Below are 17,317 nucleotides of genomic sequence, written 5' to 3'. Positions count from 1 at the left end.
TTTCTTTAAAATCCGCCATACAGTTTAAGAGATATGGGCCTTTATATTTAGAACAGATTTGCTGATAGGATCCTCGTGGGCGTGTCTTTAGGCTGCTCTGCATAATTAACATGTGAGCCACACCCCATTATTAGCACAAAATGGAAAGACCTATATTGTTAGGAATACCTGCCGTGGATGCATTTGTCCACCTCTGGTTTCCAGACTGCTCCACCAGGGGTTGGACCTATTGCGCACTAGAGCGATGTGACTGCACACGGTGGTGCCTCATGTGGGGAAGCGGTGAGCGATGCGAGAACACGGGACACCAAGCTTCCAGACATGTCTTGCCAGAGAATGCAGGATGCTGCTTTGCCTGGTGTTAGCCCATGGTGGGAATGTGTGCCGTGTGTACCCTGCTGTACAGGCGAGTAGGGAGACATGACTGGGAGGAAGCCATCATCTGATTCACAGGTCTACAAAAAATATTTTTGTTGTAATCATTGCAGGTGACTTTGTACTTTTCTGAATCATCTTTTTGTCCCCTTGAAGCTTTTCCAAGATCTCAATTCCTTATCAATTAGGCCGCCGTCACACATGCGAGTTTTACGGACGTAAGAGCGCAGAATCTACGTCCGTAAAACTCGCAAAAAATACGGCACAATTATTCTCTATGCCCCTGCTCCTATTTGCCGTATTTTACTGATCAGTATTATACGGCTTTCTACGGCCGTACAAAATCGCAGCATGCTGCGTTTGTCACCGTACTGCGCAAGAAATACGCCAATGAAAGTCTATGGAAGCGTGAAAAATACGGATTACACACAGACAAGCAGTGTGACTTGCGAGAAATACGCAGCGCTGTTAGAGAGAAAAGCCGGTAATTCAGTGCGGTGTACAGTAAAATCACACTGACAGCTTACAGTAGAATAGGTAGAATAAATGTGTACACATAGAATAGGTATATATATATGTCAGTGAGACACATATATGTATATATATTAATATTTATTCCAGCGCTAGACAGCTTGAAATCCGGTAATTCAATTACCGGCTTTTTCCTTCTCCTTCCTAAAACCCGACATGATTTGAGACATGGTTTACATACAGTAAACCATGTCTTCTCTCCATTTTTTTTGCAGATTCCACACTACTAATGTCAGTAGTGTGTATCTGCAAAATTTGGCCGTTCTAGCTCTTAAAATAAAGGGTTAAATGGCGGAAAAAATTGGCGTGGGCTCCCGCGCAATTTTCTCCGCCAGAGTAGTAAAGCCAGTGACTGAGGGCAGATATTAATAGCCTGGAGAGGGTCCACGGTTATTGGCCCCCCCCTGGCTAAAAATATCTGCCCCCAGCCACCCCAGAAAAGGCACATCTGGAAGATGCGCCTATTCTGGCACTTGGCCACTCTCTTCCCATTCCCGTGTAGCGGTGGGATATGGGGTAATGAAGGGTTAATGCCACCTTGCTATTGTAAGGTGACATTAAGCCTAATTAATAATGGAGAGGCGTCAATTATGACACCTATCCATTATTAATCCAATACTAGTAAAGGGTTAAATAAAACACAAACACATTTTTTAAAATTATTTTAATGAAATAAAAACAATGGTTGTTGCAGTATTTTATTCAACGCCCAATCCAGTCACTGAAGACCCTCGTTCTGGGAGTAAAAAAACATAATAAACCAACAATATACTTACCCTCCGCAGATCTGTAACGTCCAACGATGTAAATCCTTCTGAAGGGGTTAAAACATTTTGCAGCAAGGAGCTGTGCTAATGCAGGCTGCTCCTCGCTGCAAAACCCCAGGGAATGAGGCTAAAAATAGATCAATGATCTATATTTAGCTTCATTTGCGGTGAGGCGCCCTCTGCTGGCTGTTCATAGATCGTGGGAAATTACCTAGAAAGCTCCCTGGCAACTAAAGGATTATGCAGAACATTGTCTCTACCTGGAGAGTAGATGTTTCTCTGTCCCCAATCACAAAACATAATGCTCTACTGTATTTCTACTGTCCCATAAACACAAGAAGCAACAATATTTTGGCTTTCAATTGGGTTTTTTCTAGCTTTGGATTTACTCTTGTACCGGCCCCCACATCGCCTGCGTCACCAGCTATCCTGTGACAGCAGTCTGGGAAGAGCTCTGCAAAGCTCCCCTTCAGGAGTAGGTAAAGAATATCCTGGCCCTTAAGAACTTGCCTAGCAGTGGTGGCTTGCGCAATGTCTGTCTGTGACTGCGCTTTTGCTGGTCCGATGCGAGTCGCTACCGAGTAGTTATTCCTGTGCATAACACATATCTCTGAAACTGCATTGCAGATTTTAATACAGCAGAATGCTGAATAATCGGGAGCAACGGGAATGAAATAAGAGCAGAAACTGACCACTTTTGACCTGGTGACAGGTCCTCTTTAAAGGAGATGTAATTTTAATTATGGATTTTGGTTTACGGGGTCCATCGGTAGCAGTTACACCAAGATTGTGTCATCTGAGGAGACCTAAAGACCCCTCTTCCACATTATATAGACACATAATAAGGGAGTGGGCCCTATTACAGATTTCACCCAGGGGTCCAGAAGCCTCTTGTTATGCCTCTGCAGAAGTCAAAATAACCAAGTTTGGGTTGTCTTAACATTCCAAACACTGCTGTGATAATATGACTAGGAGCAGACTAACCAACCAACCAACCACCCTTCCAATCACATGACACAGGGAGCACAATATGGGAAAGTACATGGGCATAAACCCCTGACCGCAGCATCTGAAATACAAATATCACTTATTTACTTGCAACATAGGAACTTCTTGTAGAACTTTCAAAGTTCTCTTTCCGCATCGCCTTCCTATTTTACATCTCAATAACCTTTACTTTTTAATTACATTTTTATTGAGCTTAACTCAACTTTTCAGGTAGATTACATTTTATAAGAGTAGACACATAACAGTACTCTCCATCATGTCCATTAGTACTCTCCATTCATGAAAGGCCAGCATGTGTTGGTGATTGCTCCTCAGGGGCTGGGCCCTATTATATTTCTTACAGTGCGAGTCGATGTAGTCTTTATTAATTGCTCTTTTCAAGACTAGGCTCCCACAACCGTTTTCTCTCCATCCGAAAAAGTAGATTTGATTTTGCCAATCACAGTGGGATCCACTTTCCTTGGAGGATAGCACTTAATGTAATTCTAATGTTTTGATGGATTAAACTTATAAGAATAGATTCACAGGAGACACAAGAGACTTGCATCTGTTGGTGACTGCTCCTAGGGGGCATGGCCATATTGTATTTTGCGTATTGTAAGCTGATGTGGTATTTAGTATTCTTAATTTTATTAAATGTTATGCTACTGTTGCTATCCATTTTGCACATGATTATCCAGAGGCCTGCATCTCTTGGTGTTGCTCCTTGGGGGCAGGGCCATGTTATATTTAATGTATTGAAAGTTTATGTCATTGCCTCCATTTTTTGCTTTTATTAAATGTGACTCTACCATTACAATAAATTACACCTATAAAAGCAGTCACACGGTCAACCCTATTTTTGGTGAATCTTGTAAAAAAAAGTGGGTGTGGTTACAGACAATGACAAAAAAATTGTCAAGTATGCCAATAATTATATCGGCACCATCAAGCACAAGACCTTCTTTCCAGGGGGCTAGAGGTGCAGTAGTGTCATCCAGCATTTGAAGGTGGGGGCTTCCTTAGTTTTGCTTTGGGGTTCCTCAATTCTCTGGATCCTTTAAGAGGACCCTTGCAAAACTGAGTAGCAATCCCCATGGATGTGGTAACGGAGGGTCATAATATTATTTTAAGGGAAAACGTGCTTTAAATAGAATCCTATATATTAACACTGAGCAGATGTGATCACGAGCTCCTCGTAGTATGTAGTCAATACGTGTTGCACATTTTAAATTCTTCCAAAACAACACAGGTGGGGAAGATGTGTTCGTGCAGCGAGATCCGGCTCCTTCTAGATCATGACTTGGGTCTGTACATACAGAGGAGGGGCTGATGGGCTATAGGAGTTGCCACGTCCTATACATCCTGAGCACACAATGTTCATTACATTACATTACCCTCCCCCACACTTCCGATCACAGGACAGACACAACAAGGCCTCGGCTGGGGCACTGTGGAAAATGTTTGCATCGAAACATTGTTTTATATATGGACACAGAAAATTCTGTCTGTAATCAGACAGTAAACGACGATTACAGAACTGATGCTACCCTCTAAATAAATCAACTACAACACTGTGGGGCATTGAATAGATGGGCAGGGAAGGTGATAGCGTAGGAAAATTGATGCCACTCTTCCCTGTGTCTTCCCCAAATTTTAGCTGTTTTGGCTCTCCCTGAAAGTGTTGTCAATGTGTTTGGCTTTGCCTCCCATTGAATTCAATGGGGTTCGCGTACGCTCAACGAACGGTTCAGCGAACATCGGGACGTTTGCCGAACCAAGCCTTGAAAGGGTCTCTCATCTCTAGTTAGGCCCAGTCCCTGCCAGGCAGGAAGACTCTAGTTGGTGAGTGAGCAGCTCCTCCAGAACCAGGAGACAGCTGCTCACCAGACTATGTGTGTTATCTAGGACACCATCCACAATGCTGGTAGGGAGTATATTACACGGTCAGCATTCTGCATCCTAGGTACACACACAAATTATACAGAAAGCCCGGACAACCCCTTTAGATGCTCTTTGATATTAGGCGTGTGTGTATACATGTGTGTGTCTGTAAATATATATATATATTTATGCAATTTGCACGTTTGTGTTTCTCGGCCTTGACATTAACTCCAATCTTCCATGACATCTTATCATCCCTTTTTCGAAGAAACAATATCTCCTCTCCTTTTTCCCATCCCATATACAGAAGACAAACATGTCTGCATAGCAGAATGCCGGAGAGTGGTGTATTGTGTCATTACATACCTCCAGGCACATGATACAACATGTGTCTCCTATCGCGCAGCCTAATGATAACATATACTACGTGATTTCCAACACATCCCAAACTGGAAAGTGTTTATTCAGATTAATACGGATGCAAGAAAAAGCCCCCTATAACAGCAGCCTGGATACATAGTCTGGAGCTCCCCTATAACAGCAGTCTGGATGTGTACTCTGGAGTCCCCCTATAACAGTTGTCTAGTCTGTATGTGTAGTCTGGAACTAACAAGTCTGGAGCCAATAAGAGCAGTCGGTGTGTAATCTGGAGCCCCCTATAACAAGTCTGGTTTTCCCCTATACCAGCAGTCTGGGTGTAGTCTGGAGCCCACCTATAACAGCAATCTGGGTGTTGCCTGGAGCCCCTTATAACAGCAGTCTGGATATGAGGTCTGGAGCCCCCTGTAACAGCAGCCTGGATATGTAGTGTGGAGCTCCCTATAAACAGCGGTCTGGATGTGTAATCTGGAACCCCCTATAACAGCAGTCTGGATATGTAGTCTGGAGCCCCCTATAAACAGCAGTCTGGATGTGTAATCTGGAGCCCCGCTATAACAGCAGTGTGGGTGTGAAGTCTGGAGCCCCCTTATGACAGCAGTCTGGATGTGTAGTCTGGAGCCCCCTATAACAGTGCTCTGGATATGTAGTCTGAAGCCCCCTATAACAGCGCTCTGGATATGTAGTCTGGAGCTCCCTGTAACAGCAGCCTGGATGTGTAGTCTGGAGCCCCTTATAACAGCAGTCTGGATGTGTAGTCTGGAGCCCCCTATAACAGCAGTCTGGATGTGTAGTCTGGAGCCCCTTATAACAGCAGTCTGGATGTGTAGTCTGGAGCCCCCTATAACAGCAGTCTGGATGTGTAGTCTGGATCCCCCCTATAACAGCAGCCTGGATGTGTAGTCTGGAGCCCCTTATAACAGCAGTCTGGATGTGTAGTCTGGAGCTCCCCTATAACAGTAGCCTGGATGTGTAGTCTGGAGCCCCTTATAACAGCAGTCTGGATGTGTAGTCTGGATCCCCCCTATAACAGCAGCCTGGATGTGTAGTCTGGAGCCCCCTATAACAGCAGTCTGGATGTGTAGTCTGGATCCCCCCTATAACAGCAGCCTGGATGTGTAGTCTGGAGCCCTTTATAACAGCAGTCTGAATGTGTAGTCTGGAGCTCCCCTATAACAGTAGCCTGGATGTGTAGTCTGGAGCCCCCTATAACAGCGGTCAGGATGCGTAGTCTGGATCCCCCTATATCAACAGTCTGGATGTGTAGTCTAGAGCCCCCTATAACAGCAGTGTGGATGTGTAGTCTGGAACCCCCTGTAACAGCAGTCTGGATGTGTAGTCTGGAGCCCCCTTATAACAGCGCTCTGGATATGTAGTCTGGAGCCCCCTATAACAGAGCTCTGGATATGTAGTCTGGAACACCCTATAACAGCGCTCTGGATATGTAGTCTGGAGCCCCCTATAACAGCGCTCTGGATATGTAGTCTGGAGCCCCCTGTAACAGCAGCCTGGATATGTAGTCTGGAGCTTCCTATAACAGCGCTCTGGATATGTAGTCTGGAGCCCCCTATAACAGCGCTCTGGATATGTAGTCTGGAGCCCCATATAACAGCAGCCTGGATATGTAGTCTGGAGCTTCCTATAACAGCGCTCTGGATATGTAGTTTGGAGCCCCTTTTAACAGCAGTCTGGATGTATAGTCTGGAGCCCCCCTATAACAGGAGTCTGGATGTGTAGTCTGGAGCCCCCTATAACAGCGGTCAGGATGCGTAGTCTGGATCCCCCTATAACAGCAGTCTGGATGTGTAGTATGGAGCCCCCTATAACAGCGCTCTGGATTTGTAGTCTGGAGCCAGCTGTAACAGCAGCCTGGATGTGTAGTCTGGATCCCCGTATAACAGCAGTCTGGATGTATAGTCTGGAGCCCCCCCTATAACAGTAGCCTGGATGTGTAGTCTGGAGCCCCCTATAACAGTGGTCAGGATGCGTTGTCTGGATCCCCCTATATCAACAGTCTGGATGTGTAGTCTGGAGACCCCCTGTAACAGCAGTCTGGATGTGTAGTCTGGAGCCCCCTTATAACAGCGCTCTGGATATGTAGTCTGGAGCCCCCTATAACAGCGCTCTGGATATGTAGTCTGGAGCCCCCTATAACAGTTGCCTGGATATGTAGTCTGGAGCTTCCTATAACAGCGCTCTGGATATGTAGTCTGGAGCCCCCTGTAAGAGCAGCTTGGAGCCCCCTTTAACAGCAGTCTGGATGTATAGTCTGGAGCCCCCTATAAAAGTAGCCTGGATGTGTAGTCTGGAGCCCCCTATAACAGCGGTCAGGCTGCGTAGTCTGGATCCCCCTAAAACAGCAGTCTGGATGTGTAATTTGGAGCCCTGTATAACAGTGGTTTGGTTGTGTAGTCTGGAGCCCCCTTATAACAGCAGTCTGGATGTGTAGTATGGAGCCCCCTATAACAACGCTCTGGATTTGTAGTCTGGAGCCCCCTGTAACAGCAGCCTGGATGTGTAGTCTGGATCCCCGTATAACAGCAGTCTGGAGCCCCCCCTATAACAGCAGTCTGGATATGTAGTCTGGAGCCCCCTATAACAGCAGTCTGGATGTGTAGTCTGGAGCCCCCTATAACAGCGCTCTGGATATGTAGTCTGGAGCCACCTATAACAGCAGTCTGGATATGTAGTCTGGAGCCCCCTATAACAGCAGTCTGGATGTGTAGTCTGCAGCCTTCTATATCAGCAGTCTGGATGTGTAGTCTGGAGCCCCCAATAGCAGCTGTCTGGATGTGTAGTCTAAAGGCCCCTATAACAGCAGTGTGGATGTGTAGTCTGGAGCCCCCTATAACAGCAGTGTGGATGTGTAATCTGGAGCCCCCTATAACAGCAGTCTGGATGTGTAGTCTGGAGCCCCCTATAACAGCAGTATGGATGTACAGTCTGGAGCCCCCTATAACAGCAGTTTGGATGTGTAGTCGAGCCCCCTATAACAGCAGTCTGGATCCCCCTATAACAGCAGTCTGGATGTGTAGTCTGGAGCCCCCCTGTAACAGCAGTGTGGGTGTGAAGTCTGGAGCCCCCTATAACAGCAGTCTGGAGCCCCCTATAACAGCGCTCTGGATATGTAGTTTGGAGCCCCCTGTAACAGCAGCCTGGATGTGTAGGCTGGAGCCCCCTTTATCAGCAGTCTGGAGCCCCCCTATAACAGCGGTCAGTATACGTAGTTTGGAGCCCCCCGTAACAGCAGTGTGGGTGTGAAGTCTGGAACCCCCTTATAACAGCAGTCTGGATGTGTAGTATGGAACCCCCTATAACAGTGCTCTGGATATGTAGTTTGGAGCCCCCTGTAACAGCAGCCTGGATGTGGTCTGGAGCCCCTATAACAGCGCTCTGGATATGTAGTCTGGAGCCCCCTATAACAGCGCTCTGGATATGTAGTCTGGAGCCCCCTGTAACAGCAGCTTGGAGCCCCCTTTAACAGCAGTCTGGATGTGAAGTCTGGAGCTCCCCTATAACAGTAGCCTGGATGTGTATTCTGGAGCCCCCTATAACAGCGGTCATGATGCGTAGTCTGGATCCCCCTATAACAGCAGTCTGGATGTGAAGTCTGGAGCTCCCCTATAACAGTAGCGTGGATGTGTATTGTGGAGCCCCCTATAACAGCGGTCAGGATGTGTAGTTTGGAGCCCCCTATAACAGCGCTCTGGATATGTAGTCCGGAGCCCCCTATAACAGCGCTCTGGATATGTAGTCTGGAGCCCCCTATAACAGCGCTCTGGATATGTAGTCTGTAGCACCCTTTAACAGCAGCCTGGAGCCTCCTATAACAGCGGTCAGGATGCGTAGTCTGGATCCCCCTATAACAGCAGTCTGGATGTGTAATTTGGAGCCCCGTATAACAGTGGTTTGGTTGTGTAGTCTGGAGCCCCCCTGTAACATCAGTGTGGGTGTGAAGTCTGGAGCCCCATTATAACAGCAGTCTGGATGTGTAGCATGGAGCCCCCTATAACAGCGGTCTGAATATGTAGTCTGGAGCCCCCTGTAACAGCAGCCTGGATGTGTAGTCTGGATCCCCCTATAACAGCAGTCTGGATGTATAGTCTGGAGCCCCCTATAACAGCGGTCTGAATCCCCCTATAACAGCGGTCAGGATGCGCAGTCTGGATGTGTAATCTGGATCCCGCTATAATAGCAGTCTGGATCCCCCTATAAGAGGTCTGGATATGTAGTCTGGAGCCCCCTATAACAGCAGGCTGGCTGTGTAGCGTGGAGCCCCCTGTTATGGCTGGCAATCAGGCAACACAGCGTGCAGTAATCAGCGCACATACAGAGATCTGGCAATAACCAAAAACAATAGGACGAGCTCTGAGACGTGGAATCTCTGTAGACTGCAGTACCTGATCTATCCTCACACAACTATAAGCAGCAGTGGATTGCGCCTATAACTACCTATGCAACTCGGCACTGCCTGAGGAGCTGACTAGCCTGAAGATAGAAATACAAGCCTGACTTACCTCAGAGAAATACCCCAAAGGAATAGGCAGCCCCCCACATATAATGACTGTTAGCAAGATGAAAAGACAAACGTAGGAATGAAATAGATTCAGCAAAGTGAGGCCCGATATTCTAGACAGAGCGAGGATAGCAAAGAGAACTATGCAGTCTACAAAAAACCCTAAAACGAAAACCACGCAAAGGGGCAAAAAGACCCACCGTGCCGAACTAACAGCACGGCGGTGCACCCCTTTGCTTCTCAGAGCTTCCAGCAAAAGTTAATAGCAAGCTGGACAGAAAAAACAGAAAACAAACTAGAAGCACTTATCTAGCAGAGCAGCAGGCCCAAGGAAAGATGCAGTAGCTCAGATCCAACACTGGAACATTGACAAGGAGCAAGGAAGACAGACTCAGGTGGAGCTAAATAGCAAGGCAGCCAACGAGCTCACCAAAACACCTGAGGGAGGAAGCCCAGAGACTGCAATACCACTTGTGACCACAGAAGTGAACTCAGCCACAGAATTCACAACAGTACCCCCCCCTTGAGGAGGGGTCACCGAACCCTCACCAGAACCCCCAGGCCGACCAGGATGAGCCACATGAAAGGCACGAACAAGATCTGGGGCATGGACATCAGAGGCAAAAACCCAGGAATTATCTTCCTGAGCATAACCCTTCCATTTGACCAGATACTGGAGTTTCCGTCTAGAGACACGAGAATCCAAAATCTTCTCCACAATATACTCCAATTCCCCCTCCACCAAAACTGGGGCAGGAGGCTCCACAGATGGAACCATAGGTGCCACGTATCTCCTCAACAACGACCTATGGAATACATTATGTATGGAAAAGGAGTCTGGGAGGGTCAGACGAAAAGACACCGGATTGAGAATCTCAGAAATCCTATACGGACCAATAAAACGAGGTTTAAATTTAGGAGAGGAAACCTTCATAGGAATATGACGAGAAGATAACCAAACCAGATCCCCAACACGAAGTCGGGGTCCCACACGGCGTCTGCGATTAGCGAAAAGCTGAGCCTTCTCCTGGGACAAGGTCAAATTGTCCACCACCTGAGTCCAGATCTGCTGCAACCTGTCCACCACAGAATCCACACCAGGACAGTCCGAAGACTCAACCTGTCCTGAAGAGAAACGAGGATGGAACCCAGAATTGCAGAAAAATGGAGAGACCAAGGTAGCCGAGCTGGCCCGATTATTAAGGGCGAACTCAGCCAACGGCAAAAATGACACCCAATCATCCTGGTCAGCGGAAACAAAACATCTCAGATATGTTTCCAAGGTCTGATTGGTTCGTTCGGTCTGGCCATTAGTCTGAGGATGGAAGGCCGAGGAGAAAGATAGGTCAATGCCCATCCTACCACAAAAGGCTCGCCAGAACCTCGAGACAAACTGGGAACCTCTGTCAGAAACAATATTCTCAGGAATGCCATGTAAACGAACCACATGCTGGAAGAACAAAGGCAGCAAATCAGAGGAGGAAGGCAATTTAACCAAGGGCACCAGATGGACCATTTTAGAAAAGCGATCACAGACCACCCAAATGACCGACATTTTTTGAGAAACGGGAAGGTCAGAAATGAAATCCATCGAAATATGTGTCCAAGGCCTCTTCGGGACCGGCAAGGGCAAAAGCAACCCACTGGCACGTGAACAGCAGGGCTTAGCCCTAGCACAAATTCCACAGGACTGCACAAAAGCACGCACATCCCGTGACAGAGATGGCCACCAGAAGGATCTAGCAACCAACTCCCTGGTACCAAAGATTCCTGGATGACCGGCCAGCACTGAACAATGAAGTTCAGAGATAACTTTACTAGTCCACCTATCAGGGACGAACAGTTTCTCGGCCGGACAACGATCAGGTTTATTAGCCTGAAATTTCTGCAACACTCTCCGCAAATCAGGGGAGATGGCAGACACAATGACTCCTTCCTTGAGGATACTCGCCGGCTCAGATAACCCCGGAGAGTCGGGCACAAAACTCCTAGACAGAGCATCCGCCTTCACATTTTTAGAGCCCGGAAGGTATGAAATCACAAAATCAAAACGAGCAAAAAATAACGACCAACGGGCCTGTCTAGGATTCAAGCGCTTGGCAGACTCAAGATAAGTAAGGTTCTTATGATCAGTCAAAACCACCACGCGATGCTTAGCACCCTCAAGCCAATGACGCCACTCCTCGAATGCCCACTTCATGGCCAGCAACTCTCGGTTGCCCACATCATAATTACGCTCAGCAGCAGAAAATTTCCTGGAAAAGAAAGCACATGGTTTGAACACTGAGCAACCAGAACCTCTCTGTGACAAAACCGCCCCTGCACCAATCTCAGAAGCATCAACCTCGACCTGGAACGGAAGAGAAACATCAGGTTGACACAATACAGGGGCACAGCAAAAACGACGCTTCAACTCCTGAAAAGCTTCCACGGCAGCAGAAGACCAATTGACCAAATCAGCACCCTTCTTGGTCAAATCGGTCAATGGTCTGGCAATGCTAGAAAAATTACAGATGAAGCGACGATAAAAATTAGCAAAGCCCAGGAATTTCTGCAGACTTTTTAGAGATGTCGGCTGAGTCCAATCCTGGATGGCCTGAACCTTAACCGGATCCATCTCGATAGTAGAAGGGGAAAAGATGAACCCCAAAAATGAAACTTTCTGCACACCGAAGAGACACTTTGATCCCTTCACGAACAAGGAATTAGCACGCAGTACCTGGAAAACCATTCTGACTTGCTTCACATGAGACTCCCAATCATCTGAGAAGATCAAAATGTCATCCAAGTAAACAATCAAGAATTTATCCAGATACTCACGGAAAATGTCATGCATAAAAGACTGAAAAACAGATGGAGCATTGGCAAGTCCGAACGGCATCACCAGATACTCAAAATGACCCTCGGGCGTATTAAATGCCGTTTTCCATTCATCTCCCTGCCTGATTCTCACCAGATTATATGCACCACGAAGATCTATCTTGGTGAACCAACTAGCCCCCTTAATCAGAGCAAACAAGTCAGAAATCAATGGCAAGGGATACTGAAACTTAACAGTGATCTTATTAAGAAGGCGGTAATCAATACACGGTCTTAGCGAACCATCCTTCTTGGCTACAAAAAAGAACCCTGCTCCCAATGGTGACGACGATGGGCGAATATGTCCCTTCTCCAGGGACTCCTTCACATAACTGCGCATAGCGGTGTGTTCAGGTACGGACAAATTAAATAAGCGACCCTTAGGGAATTTACTACCAGGAATCAAATCGATAGCACAATCACAATTCCTATGCGGAGGTAGGGCATCAGACTTGGACTCTTCAAATACATCCTGAAAGTCCGACAAGAACTCTGGGATGTCAGAAGGAATGGATGACGAAATAGACAAAAATGGAACATCACCATGTACTCCCTGACAACCCCAGCTGGTTACCGACATAGAGTTCCAATCCAATACTGGATTATGGGTTTGTAGCCATGGCAACCCCAACACGACCACATCATGCAAATTATGCAGTACCAGAAAGCGAATAACTTCCTGATGTGCAGGAGCCATGCACATGGTCAGCTGGGCCCAGTACTGAGGCTTATTCTTGGCCAAAGGTGTAGCATCAATTCCTCTCAACGGAATAGGACACCGCAAAGGCTCCAAGAAAAATCCACAACGTTTAGCATAATCCAAATCCATCAGATTCAGGGCAGCGCCTGAATCCACAAATGCCATGACAGAATACGATGACAAAGAGCACATTAAGGTAATGGACAAAAGGAATTTGGACTGTACAGTACCAATAACGGCAGAGCTATCGAACCGCCTAGTGCGTTTAGGACAATTAGAAATAGCATGAGTAGAATCACCACAATAGAAACACAGTCTGTTCAGACGTCTGTGTTCTTGCCGTTCTACTTTAGTCATAGTCCTGTCGCACTGCATAGGCTCAGGTTTACTCTCAGACAATACCGCCAGATGGTGCACAGATTTACGCTCGCGCAAGCGACGACCGATCTGAATGGCCAAGGACATAGACTCATTCAAACCAGCAGGCATAGGAAATCCCACCATTACATCCTTAAGAGCTTCAGAGAGACCCTTTCTGAACAAAGCCGCTAGTGCAGATTCATTCCACAGAGTGAGTACTGACCACTTTCTAAATTTCTGACAATATACTTCTACATCATCCTGACCCTGGCATAAAGCCAGCAGATTTTTCTCAGCCTGATCCACTGAATTAGGCTCATCGTAAAGCAATCCCAGCGCCTGGAAAAATGCATCAACATTACTCAATGCAGAATCTCCTGGTGCAAGAGAAAACGCCCAGTCCTGTGGGTCGCCGCGCAAAAAAGAAATAATAATCAAAACCTGTTGAATAGGATTACCAGAAGAATGAGGTTTCAAGGCCAAAAATAGCTTACAATTATTTCTGAAGCTCAGGAACTTAGTTCTGTCACCAAAAAACAAATCAGGAATCGGAATTCTTGGTTCTAGCATCGATTTCTGATCAATAGTATCTTGAATCTTTTGTACATTTACAACGAGATTATCCATTGAGGAGCACAGAGCCTGAATATCCATGTCCACAGCTGTGTCCTGAAGCACTCTAATGTCTAGGGGAAAAAAAAGACTGAAGACAGAGCTAAGAAAAAAAAAATGATGTCAGGATTTCTTTTTTCCCTCTATTGGGAATCATTGGTGTGGCTCCTTGTACTGTTATGGCTGGCAATCAGGCAACACAGCGTGCAGTAATCAGCGCACATACAGAGATCTGGCAATAACCAAAAACAATAGGACGAGCTCTGAGACGTGGAATCTCTGTAGACTGCAGTACCTGATCTATCCTCACACAACTATAAGCAGCAGTGGATTGCGCCTATAACTACCTATGCAACTCGGCACTGCCTGAGGAGCTGACTAGCCTGAAGATAGAAATACAAGCCTGACTTACCTCAGAGAAATACCCCAAAGGAATAGGCAGCCCCCCACATATAATGACTGTTAGCAAGATGAAAAGACAAACGTAGGAATGAAATAGATTCAGCAAAGTGAGGCCCGATATTCTAGACAGAGCGAGGATAGCAAAGAGAACTATGCAGTCTACAAAAAACCCTAAAACGAAAACCACGCAAAGGGGCAAAAAGACCCACCGTGCCGAACTAACAGCACGGCGGTGCACCCCTTTGCTTCTCAGAGCTTCCAGCAAAAGTTAATAGCAAGCTGGACAGAAAAAACAGAAAACAAACTAGAAGCACTTATCTAGCAGAGCAGCAGGCCCAAGGAAAGATGCAGTAGCTCAGATCCAACACTGGAACATTGACAAGGAGCAAGGAAGACAGACTCAGGTGGAGCTAAATAGCAAGGCAGCCAACGAGCTCACCAAAACACCTGAGGGAGGAAGCCCAGAGACTGCAATACCACTTGTGACCACAGAAGTGAACTCAGCCACAGAATTCACAACAGCCCCTTATAACAGCAGTGTGGATGTATAGTCTGGAGCCCCCTATAACAGCAGCCTGGATGTGTAGTCTGGAGCCCCCTTTAACAACGGTCTGGCTGTGTAGCCTGGAGCCCCCTATAACAGCAGTGTGGCTGTACAGTCTGGAGCCCCCTATAACAGCAGCCTGGATGTGTAGTCTGGAGCCCCCTTTAACAGCGGTCTGGCTGTGTAGCCTGGAGCCCCCTTTTACAGTACAATGAAGGGGGATCAGGTGTGAGGCCGCTGTACATTGACTGCCTTATTTTCCATGGTTTCTGGATCGCTGCCCGCCCTCCAGACACAGCCGCCCGCTCTGTGGCATTTGTATTGTGAGCGGAGTGCTATCAGACGTGCATGTTTTTCTCCAGCCTGGAGTACAAGACGTTCCTTCTGCGGTCGGATTACCTGAGTAAACCTCCATTGTCAGGTGATGCAGCATCCGGATCCATATCTATCTAGGGATCTGGACATGAGCCATAGCATTCCTAGAAGCTCCAGAACATCTGGCTGGTAGCATCTGCCCAGATCTCGTCGGATTGGTCCCTAAGCGATGGTAAAACAAATGTAAGCCTGCTTCTATAGTTATTGCCCTTTAAAGGGGACCTGTCACTGTGTATAAACATATATAGTCATAGTCTGCAGCATAATCTCGCTAACCTTATACCCATTCGCCCAGCCCCCGCTTCCCCAGTCCCAGTAACAGGAGCACTATAGAACGCTCACTCTGTCTGCAACAAACTTTCCTACATAGATGACTATTTTTTATTACAAACTTTTCTTCCTCGCTATTACCGAAACCTGGCTCACCCCTCTGACACAGCCTCTCTTGCTGCACTTTTGTATGGTGGATTCCACCTTCCCCACACACCCCACCCCAGCAGCAAGCATGGCGGAGGAGTTGGTTTTCTCCTGTCAGATAACTGCTCTTTCACTCCAATCCCATTGCCACCCTCTCTTCTTTTGGAGGTGCACTCTGTGCTTATCTACTCCCCCTCCAACTGGCTGTCATTTACCACCCCCCAGGACCAGCCACCACCTTCTTTGACCACTTCACCACCTGGCTACTTCATTTCCTGTCCGCTGACATCCCCACTATCATCATGGGTGACTTTAACATTTCCATTGACACTTCACTCTCAGCTGTCACTAAACTTCTATCTCTCACTTTCTCCTTCGGCCTCGCTCAATGGTCTTCTGCAGCCATTCACAAAGATGGCCTCACACTGGACCTCATCTTCACCTGTCTCTGCTCCCTATCTAACCTCTCTAACTCAACTCTCCCTTTATCTGACCACAACCTGCTCACATTCTCTCCATGTCCACAATCCCAACCCCACAAACTTGCACACCCTCGCATTAATCTTAAGCACCTCATTCCACACTTACTCTATGAATCCCTTCTCCCTCTTACAGACATAAGTTCCCTACATAATGCAGGTGCCGCTTTATATATCACCACAATAGCTGCAGCTCACACATACCAAAGCTCGCAAAATCAACAGACAACTGTGGCACACCAGCCTGACCAAAGAACTGAGAAGGGCTACCAGAGTTGCTGAGCGGAGATGGTAAAGATCCCACTCCAAAGAGCACTTTATCGTGTTCAAACAGTCCCTCACCACTTTCAAGGCCACACTCGCCACAGCAGAACAAACCTACTTCTCATCTCCTCCCTGTCTCAAAACTCTACACAGCTATTCAACACTTTCAATTCTCTCCTCCGTCACCCAGTACCTCCACCCAATCCACTCATCTCAGATGAAGAGTTTGCCTCATTCTTCAAGCAGAAGATTGATGACATCAGAGAAATCTTTGGCCTACAACCCCTCTTCCTAACTACTCAGCTCTCCTCCAAAACAAACTTCTCCACCACCCTCAAGCTCACATCTCACCACCTGTGAACTTTCCCCGATCCCATCCTACACCTCACCAGTCTTTATCCCAACCCTAACCCATCTCTTCAACCTATGACTAACAACTGGTGTTTTCCTGTCACCCTTCAAACATGCCTCAATCACACCCATCCTCAAAAACCCCTCTCGTCTCATCCTCTGCATCTAGCTATCTCGCCCCATATCTCTTCTCCCTATGCCTCAAAACTACTGAAACAACATGTTCATTTCGAACCATCCTCCCCCTCTCTTCCTTGTCCCTGTTCAACCACTTACAATCTGGTTTCTGACCGCATCACACCACTGAAACTGCCCTTACTAAAGTCACCAGTGACTGCCAAAGCAAAGCGACACTACTCTGTCCTCCTCCTGGACCTGTCCTCTGCCTTTGACACAGTGGACCACTCCCTATTACTACAGACCATCTCTTCTCTTGGCATCACAGACTTGGCCCCATCTTGGATCTCATCATACCTAACAGATCAGACATTCAGCGTCTCCAACTCGCACACCACT

This window comes from Ranitomeya imitator, chromosome 1 (assembly GCF_032444005.1).
Source record: "Ranitomeya imitator isolate aRanImi1 chromosome 1, aRanImi1.pri, whole genome shotgun sequence".
NCBI lineage: Eukaryota > Metazoa > Chordata > Amphibia > Anura > Dendrobatidae > Ranitomeya > Ranitomeya imitator.
Note: the sequence above shows the minus strand (reverse complement) of the source record.